The sequence below is a fragment of the Heteronotia binoei genome, chromosome 16 (genome assembly GCF_032191835.1).
Source record: "Heteronotia binoei isolate CCM8104 ecotype False Entrance Well chromosome 16, APGP_CSIRO_Hbin_v1, whole genome shotgun sequence".
Taxonomy (NCBI): Eukaryota; Metazoa; Chordata; class Lepidosauria; order Squamata; family Gekkonidae; genus Heteronotia; species Heteronotia binoei.
Window position 1 is genome coordinate 21,243,758 of NC_083238.1, and position 9,458 is coordinate 21,253,215.

Sequence of the window (9,458 nt, forward strand, 5' to 3'; positions counted from 1 at the left end):
TCCATTTTTGTTAAAGCTTATCTGATTAGCTGCTAAACAACCAACCTGCACAATTTGCCATTTTTGTTTTAATTCTCATCAGTTTTCTCACCCCACAGTAAGATATATGCTGTCATGTGTCAACACTGTTTTCCTGCTCTCTACATACAACACTACACTAAAGAATGAATGGCTGGCAGCCATTTGCTGTAGTGGGAGGTTGAGTAAGACTCTGCAGGGCTTTTTTTTGTAGCAAGAACTCCTTTGCATATTAGGCTACACTCCCCTAATGCAGCCAATCCTCCAAGAGCTTACAGGGCTCTTCTTACAGGGCCTACTGTAAGCTCTTGGAGGATTGGCTTTATCAGGGGGGTGTAGCCTAATATGCAAAGGAGTTCCTGCTACAAAAAAGCCCTGAGTAAGAGTAAATGAGAAAGAGTATTCAAGAGCTAAGGGAAGGACTGACAAAGAAAAGAGACCTTGAAACTCCAGAAAGAAGCATTTTATTTATTTTATTTTATTTATATCCCGCCCTCCCCGCCAAGGCAGGCTCAGGATGGCTAACAATATGAGGGTCAGCAATAGCATGCCTAACCATTTAACAGTAAATATAAGCAATATTAAATATAAAAACTTTAAAACATTAAAACATTTAAAACATCTGGTGCTAATTCGATGTATCCGAACAACAAGATATTAGTGGTGGTAATCAGGCTGGTCGATTTTTAATCTTCCGGAGGTCCCAGACAAGCCACTGGTGGTGTTTCTGGGCCCAATCCATTGCTGTAGATGTCATTATGAAAAAGCGGGGTGGAAGAGTGCCATTTTGCAGGCCCTGTGGAACTGTGTGAGCTCTCAAAGGGCCCTCACCTCCTCCGGCAACTCATTCCGCCAGCTAGGAGCAGTGATGGAAAAGGCCCTGGCTCTTGTTGACGCAAGCCTTTGATGCTGAGGACCATCAACCGGTTTTGGGTTCTGCACCAAAGTGCTCGCTGGGGCATATATGTGGAAAGGCAGTCCCTAAGGTATGCAGGACCCTGGCCACATAGGGCTTTAAAGGTGATAACCAGCACCTTGAAGCGAATCCAGTACACTTTCGGTAGCCAGTGCAGTGCTTTCAGCACAGGCCAAATGTGCTCCTGTAAAGGAACTCCCATTAACAACCTGGCTGTAGCATTCTGCACTAGCTGGAGTCGCCAGATATGGTACAAGGGCAGCCCCATGTAGAGGGCATTGCAGTAATCTAATCTTGAGGTGACCGTAGCATGGATCATAGTAGCTAAGTCATCACGATCAAGAAAAGGAACCAACTGCCTTACCATCCACAGATGGTAAAAAGCTGACCTGGCTACTTGGGCCTCCAACGTTAAGAAAGCATCCAAGAGCACTCCTAAGCTTTCAAGTTCTCAGTAGACTCCACCTCTTGCTGAGAAGGAGCTTCTTCTCCATTCATTGTGACATGTTCAAATGCTTCTACTCTTTGACAGGCAGCCCGAAACATGCAGGTGCATACAGTACACCGACAGAGGCCACCTCCTTCTCCACCATGCCCAATAGGTCCCTCCAAGAATTTGTACTCCTGATATGGAACTCTCAGGAGCTCCAGGATGGACAGTAGCTCTGGAAAAGAGCACCAAACTGAGCATCTGAAGATGATGCTGAACGCCCATAAAGAAGTTCTTCAAGAATTCCAAAAATATCCTGGTCATTTATAACTCTGGTGAGAGAAGTTCTGTGTACCAGAATGTCTGTAACATGCCTACAGCTTTTACTAACCTCCTTCAAGATCTCAAAGCAGAGGAGAAGTATTACCTGAAAGAAGAGATAAACAAGAAGAGTCAGGAATTGGAGATACTGAGGTCCTGAGAAAAATGTATGGAAGAATAACTGGCTAACATGGAAGCAACCTTTGATCAGGTGCTGCAGGGGCCTGGCTATAAACTGGGCTCCTCTTTCATGAAGACACACCATTCAGATCTGCCTCACTCCTACCTGTCCAGCTCTCTGTCCTCCCAAACCTTTGCTGGCCACATGACTCATGTGTTATTCAGGCCCATCTCAGAGGAGCACTGGTTCCATTTAAAGGAACTTGACCAAGACATACAAACCACAGCTAAAGAATTCTCCCTTTCAGTGCTTCCCAAGAGGGAAAGCGACAGCAAGATGAACTTGCAGGACTCTGTGCAGGGAACCTTTATTGTGGACTGGAATCCTTAAGAATCAAGATTCTATGCTCTCTTTGTAGTCCAGTGATACCTCCTAGGCTGCCCAAATGGCAATGTCTTCAGTGAATCAGAATCCCTGAGAAGATCAAGACAAGCTGTCCAAATGAAAGGTGGTGGAGGCTTAATCATTAGATTGCACTCAGTTGAACATTAAAAAGCATACAATTAGCAGTTCAATAATAAAAGTTGACTATTGTTATAAGACTTCAGACAGTTGCATAATGTTGAATAATAAGAGTTGACTATTATTGTTGTAAGATTTTAGACAGTTGCATAATATTGACTAATAAAAGCATTGTTGTAGGGTATTAAAAAAGAATGAATGAAAACCAGTGGGAGAACATTTTAGACTCCAAAGACACACTATGCTGATCTATTCTCCAGCGAGAAATGTATTCAGAAATGAGATGCCATTGTGAAACTGCTGGATTAAAATTCAGCAAGGCCTCTTTCAACAGGATAAATAAGGACTTTTGGATTCCTTAATCATTATATACTTTAGCTTAGTAAAACCGATTAACTGGCTAAGCAAACCTAGAGAAATATTCTACTGCAGCTGTTGCAAATGATCTGTGCATTTCCCTGAGTACATTTGAATTTTACTTAATTACATTTCACACACAGTTTCCAGCATTTAATAACCTCATGATCTTACTGCCCAATTTTTTTACATATGTTAAATATGAATATCTACCTAGTAAGCATTCCCTACTTTGCGTCTATGGAAGAGGGCTGTAGTTAGGGTCGCCGGCTCCTGGTTGAGGTGGAGCCCGAGAAGGGCAGGGTTTGGGGAGAGGGGGGGACTTCAATGGGGTATAACGCCATAGAATCCACCTTCCAAAGCCGCCATTTTCTGCAAGGTGAACTGATCTCTGTGAATGTATTGTAAAGACTGGGGTGAGCATTCTGTTTATGATGTTTTGACAATTGTTTGACTATTTTTTGACTATTGTACAACAATTTAATATGACATGTATGTATGTATATATTTCTAGTTCCAGTGATAAAGGCAGATGAAACGTCTTGATATCTAGAACAGACGTCTTTGGAAGGACTTTCTTTAGCTCTATGAACTGAATACTGGAATATTGTTACTCCTTTGTGATTGGACCGAAATTTCAAATAGTTCAATTACAACTCAATAGAATGAAGAACGGTCCCCCAAATTGTCATGGATCCCTGGTCCAAATGTATCCTGAGAAGTCCAGAAGTGGTATTAAAGTATTTCAATGATGTATTCTTAACACAGCTCCACAGCACAGCGACGAGATAGTACTTTATTATCCCTCGTTTCACTTAGAGCTTTGACTAGCTTCAAAATATGATGGCAAGATTCCTACATTCACACACAACCAAGTGACTTCTTAACAGGTCTTGCCCCACTTGCAGGGCGAGGGTTCTCTCGCTCTGAAAGTCCCCAACCCGCCGGCCCACATTGGATCAGCGGGGGGATCCCCTTCTGACATCACCAGTGTGATGATGTCACTTGCAAGTGATGTCATCACACTGGCAATGTCGCACACTGACTGCTCTAGGAGCCTCTGGGAAAACTCTATGGTTTTCCCATATGCTCTAGCAATTTGGGAGGGAAATTCTATGGTACCAGAGGCCACCCTATATATCACCCATTTTCCTGAGTGTTCAAAGGGCTTGGCATATATAATTTTAGTGATTCTAACAACACTGTAAGGCAGGAGAACAGGGAGATGTGAGATATATTAAGCATTAAGAAAAATTATATGCTGCTTGAGTACAACAAAAAGTTTTTAAAATAATAAAAATAACATAAGAATGATCAGCTTGGAATCTACTGCTAGTCATAATAGACATTGTTAACCTGTCTGACTCAGCATAAGATAGCTTTGTGTGCTCACAGGAGAAAAGTGTTGCACCCCATCCACTATATTGCACCCCATCCACTTCCCTCTCTCAGAGGCAAAACTTTCCCTCCATTTTCCTGTCCCTTCACTGGCTGAGCAGCATGGTAATGTGTTTTTGTCTCCCCTAAAGAAACTTCAACTGTCCCACCCTGTCAGTAAGGTATTCCCTCAACCCAAGAATCTGAGGGAAGGGATAGGATCACCCTTTAACTTAAACCCTTGAAAATGGCATTTGAGACATTTTAAAATTCAAAAATAACCAAAAGGTTTTGTTTAACATCAATAGGAAAGGTCAGGTGAAATCATGGACTGAAATTATTGAGGTAAAACTAGTTCAAGTGCAGACTTTTGTTCCTACATATCAGGCTTTGTTCTTATAGATCAGTCGAACGCATGAAATTCACTGCCACAGGAGGTGGTGGTGGCTGCAAGCATAGACAGCTGCAAGAGGGGATTGGATAAACATACGGAGCAGAAGTCCATCAGTGGCTATTAGCCACAGCGTATTGTTGGAACTTTCTGTCTGTGGCAGTGATGCTCTGTATTCTTGGTGCTTGCGGGGGGCACAGTGGGAGGACTTCTAGTGTCCTGGCCCCACTGGTGGACCTCCTAATGGCATTTGGTTTTTCTGGCCACTGTGTGATACAGAGTGTTGAACTGGATGGGCCATTGGCCTGATCCAACATGGCTACTCTTATGTTCTTAGGTTAATGCAAGGTTCTTAATTTATTCAAAGTGACTTAGATCTTTATATTGAGAGGCTTTTGTTCCAGTGTTTCCCCAAACACTCTAGTATACTTTGTTTGCATAATCTCTTACTCTTTTTGGTGCACAGGAGGCTGGTACACTCTTCCTGCTATCCAAACCCCTTCTCTTTAGAACACCAGTACTCTTTCTGAGTGTTTGACTGATTTTTAAGATTTCTATAGGCAGTTCCTAATCACACCAGATCAAGGAATTTTGTACTCCTCAGAGATAACTCTCCCTGTTTGACTGGGTAGGGAATCTTATTCTCTCTCTCTCTCTAGAAGACATATCCTTTTCCTTTAGCCTGAATGGGAGTCTTCTCTACTATCCAAACTTCCTTGTCAAACTTTCCCCAGTTCTCTGTCTGTGTTCAAACTGCTCTCAGCTAATGCTGAACTCAGACTGCATTCAGCCAAGGTTGATAACTCACTCTGTCAGCACTAAACCTTTTTTTCCCCGAGTCAGGGCTGTTCTCAGACATATCTCTTCACAGTAAAGGCAGGAATCTGATTCCCTTTTCCTTGGCATCCAGCTCTCTGAAGACTTTTTTCTCTCAGCTGATACTAACCAATCAGATTGCTTACAGCAGCCTGTCACTCAAGGCTTCTGGCTCTGTGAAGGATTAACTTGTTATCCTTTAGTTGTTGGTGCAGCACTTCTATACCTCTTAAAAAGTGCAGTCCATCACACTCTCCCTTGTCCTTCCCCTTAAACTGGCAACCCAACATCAGCATTTTAAAAAAGCAAAAAAGCAAAGGAACTCCATAAAATGTAGAGCTATTCTCTCAGCAGGGAAACATCAAGGGTGGAAGGAAAAAAAAGGAGCCAAGGTAAAGTTGCAATCATATATGCCTTCAGACATTGGTTCCTAATAGTTCCATGAGAAAATTAATGGTGAGAAATACTAAGTTCTAAAATGAACACTGCCATATACTCCAGAAGATTTTCTGCCCCACTGTGTTATTTGCTAGTTTCCATTTTGGCAACTGAAGGTTTAGCAAGTCACCTCCCCCCCCCCCCGCCCCGCCAGCTGCTTCCTTTGATTAGGGAGAGAGAGGAATGAAGAAAAAGCTATCAGCCAAATTAGCGATTTCTCATGAGATCATTTTTTCCAAACTAACCCATTTAGCCTTTCTGTTCTGTCATTATCTGTTTGATGACTGCTCACAAGATGCTGTATGTTAATGGTGGGACATTTCTATCCTCTCAGTAACAGGAAAAACAATCAGCATACACCCTGGTAATTCTAAATGCTTACAGAATTTTTGTGTGTCTGGAAAACAGGCCAATATGCCCACACACATATATACCTGTATATCTGGAAATGGGGTTTGCATCTCTGGAATATGCTGAGCACTGGAGATACTGATGTGTTTTTCAATACAAAATAGGATTCCCAACCTCCAGGTGCGGCCTGGAGATCTCCTAGAATTACAGAAATCAGTTCCCCTGGAGAAAACAGGTTTGGAGTGTGGAATCCATAGCATTATAACCCACAGAGGTCTCTCCCCAAACTCCACATTCTCCAGGCTTGATTCCCAAATCTCCAGGAATTTACCAACCTGAAGTTCACAACCCTAATACAAAACCAAGGTTCAAATCCAGCCCTTACGCTGAACCTCTTGGAGTAGCCTAATACAGTAAAGAGAAATAGGGCTGCTGAAAAAGGGCTACTGAGAACTATCATGGGGGCTTCAGGCATATTCCCCATTATACCATCCAGGCCCAACCTAAAAATCACATGAAACCAAATCACATGATTTACCTAGCTTTGGGTCTCTTAAGGCTCCTGGAATTTTGTCCCCCAGATACAGATATATTGCAACCTGCAGAGCCCATGAGACAGAAAAAGAAAGAAATCTGCTAACATACTTATACCAAAACCTTTGTCCTGGTTTATGACACGGATGGAGGAGAAAAAAACTTTGTGGGTGCGGTCACATGTCACATTAAAAGCAGGCACGTATCACTCAAATTTGAACCGCTGAATATTGATTCGTTGTGGGGCTGATCAGACGAGCATCCAAGAATGCAACTCATCCTGTTGTTGAACGATCAGACATCCAATGTTATCACGCTCTTTTCTTGGAGCGTGTGCGATGTGATTCATAGTTCATAGTTCAGACCTTTATTGGCAAAAGAGCAATAATGATTCACAATCAAAAGTAGGTACAAAGGCCTGAAATATAGTAAGAACAATACATAAACAATCAATTAAAATAGCAACCAATAATACTAATCAAAAGTAGACACCCAGCAATTAAAATACAGTAGTATGCCTAGATTTAATTTTATAGGCTTCTACTAAGAAGTTTGCAACACATGTAGTAATATGGGAATTAACATCTTCTAAAAGGTAGGATAGAATTTTCCTTTTAGTAAATCCATTGTGTTGGAGATATTAAGCTAAAATTTGTCTACGTTGTGAAGCCAGGAGAGGACATTCTAAAATAATATGGGATATAGAATCAAGGACTGCTAATTCACATGGGCATAATCTATTTTGGAGAGGTATCTGTCTAAACCTACCATAGAGAACTGTTGATGGGAAGGCATTTAAACGCGCCATGTCTTTGGGGTATACCTAGATTGGTTCTGAAGATATATAATTTTTCACATAAGAAAAGAGTGTCCACCTCAATACCAAGTTTTTGTGGTTTGTGGGCAAATGTAGAGAGCCAAGTAATGCTATGCCTGACTTTCATCAGGTAGTGTAATAAACTTCCTGAATCCATTCTGAAATGAATTTTTAACCAGAACTTAAAAGCCATAATCCAGGCTCTGGTTTCTAGAAGGTGTAAACCTAGCTCTGCACCAATGGATGAGTAGGGGACACATTTGGGAGCTCCTAAAATCTGACGGCAGAATGATGATTGCACATTCTCCACGCAGGGACTAAAGGCTCCAATCCACAAAGGTATTCCATATAGCAACTGAGGGGGGATTTTAGCATTGTAAATGTTCAGAGTTGCTGGAATGAACTGGTTACCTCCTAAGAAATAGAACTTTTTAATTTGCGCCAGAGAACATCTTACTAGACTTACAGCTCTATTACGATGCATTGGCCATCTAAGGTAATTCCCAAATACTTGTAAGCTTTCACTTGCTCAATTTCTTCTGTACCAATGCACCATTTACATAGGTGCCAGCTCTTTGAAAAAAACAGGATTTTTGATTTTTCATAATTAATTACCAGTCGATTCAATCTACAGTATTGATGAAAGGCTTTCAAGTATTTCCGGACCAATTATCTTTTCTTTAGTTAACCAATGTAATAGGTGACGTTCAAGATGTTTAGAATACAGCTTACATGAGATGGAGAGTAGGCTGATTGGGAGATACTTTCCAGGGGAAGCCGAATTACATTTTTTATATATTGGGCATATTAATGATCTTAACCAGGACTCAGGGATGTTTCCGTTCTGATCGATAAGAGTAAATAGGCTTGCCAGTGGAATGGCCCACCAGTCCACATACTTCTTAAAGAGTTCAGCTGGAATCCCATCTAAACCAGGGGCCTTGCCAGTCTTCAATTCAGAGATTAGATCAATTATTTCCTTGGGACTCACAGGAGGCAATTCTGGATTGGTTGAAAAGGTAAATTCTTCTCTGCACTCTATTGAAATATCTTGGTCATTAAATATTTCAAAATAATAATCAACCCATTTTTGGTGAGTAGATGTAATCACAGCCGGGGCTGAAAAATTTTTCAAGTAACCGGAGACCATTTGCCAGAATAGTTTACAGTCTTTGGTTTTAATTGTATTCAGCGAATGGTCCCATTTTTGTTTATAAAACTGTTTTTTTCTCCAGTGATAAGAAGAAGATATTGGATTTATATCCCGCCCTCCACTCTGAAGAGTCTCAGAGCGGCTCACAATCTCCTTTACCTTCCTCCCCCACAACAGTCACCCTGTGAGGTGGGTGGGGCTGGAGAGGGCTCTCCCAGCAGCTGCCCTTTCAAGAACAACCTCTGCCAGAGCTATGGCTGACCCAAGGCCATTCCAGCAGGTGCAAGTGGAGGAGTGGGGAATCAAACCCAGTTCTCCCAGTTAAGAGTCCGCACACTTAACCACTACACCAAACCGGCTCTGATATATCTCCTTGTGTGCAGAGTAACTTTTTAGGTTGCAGGAATGATTGTCTTGCATAAAAGTTCTAAATGAGTCCCTGTGGGCGGGGTCCATTGAACATGCACCCAACTGTTGGGAGGTGGAAAATCAAATGTTGCTTCAGAGGCGGGGGTGGGAGGGGGGAAGTTCTGGAAATTAATGTTGCCGATTCAAACCAGGGGACTGCCAGGAACTACTTTCCTGGAAATTGGCAGTGACAATGATATCTGGAAATCCTCCACATTGAAAAAAAGATTTGCCAGGGCTATGGCTGACCCAAGGCCATGCTAGCAGGTGCAAGTGGAGGAGTGGGGAATCAAACCCGGTTCTACCCAGATAAGAGTCCGCACACTTAACCACTACTCCAAACTGGCTCTTAACACGGTTATTTACTGCTGTGCTTAAACTATGAATTATTTGACCAAAAAAAAACCCCACCCTAAACCCAAACATTGCCTATAATAGACATGTACACCATGCTTGACTTGATTTGGGAATGAGCTCACTCCAGAATT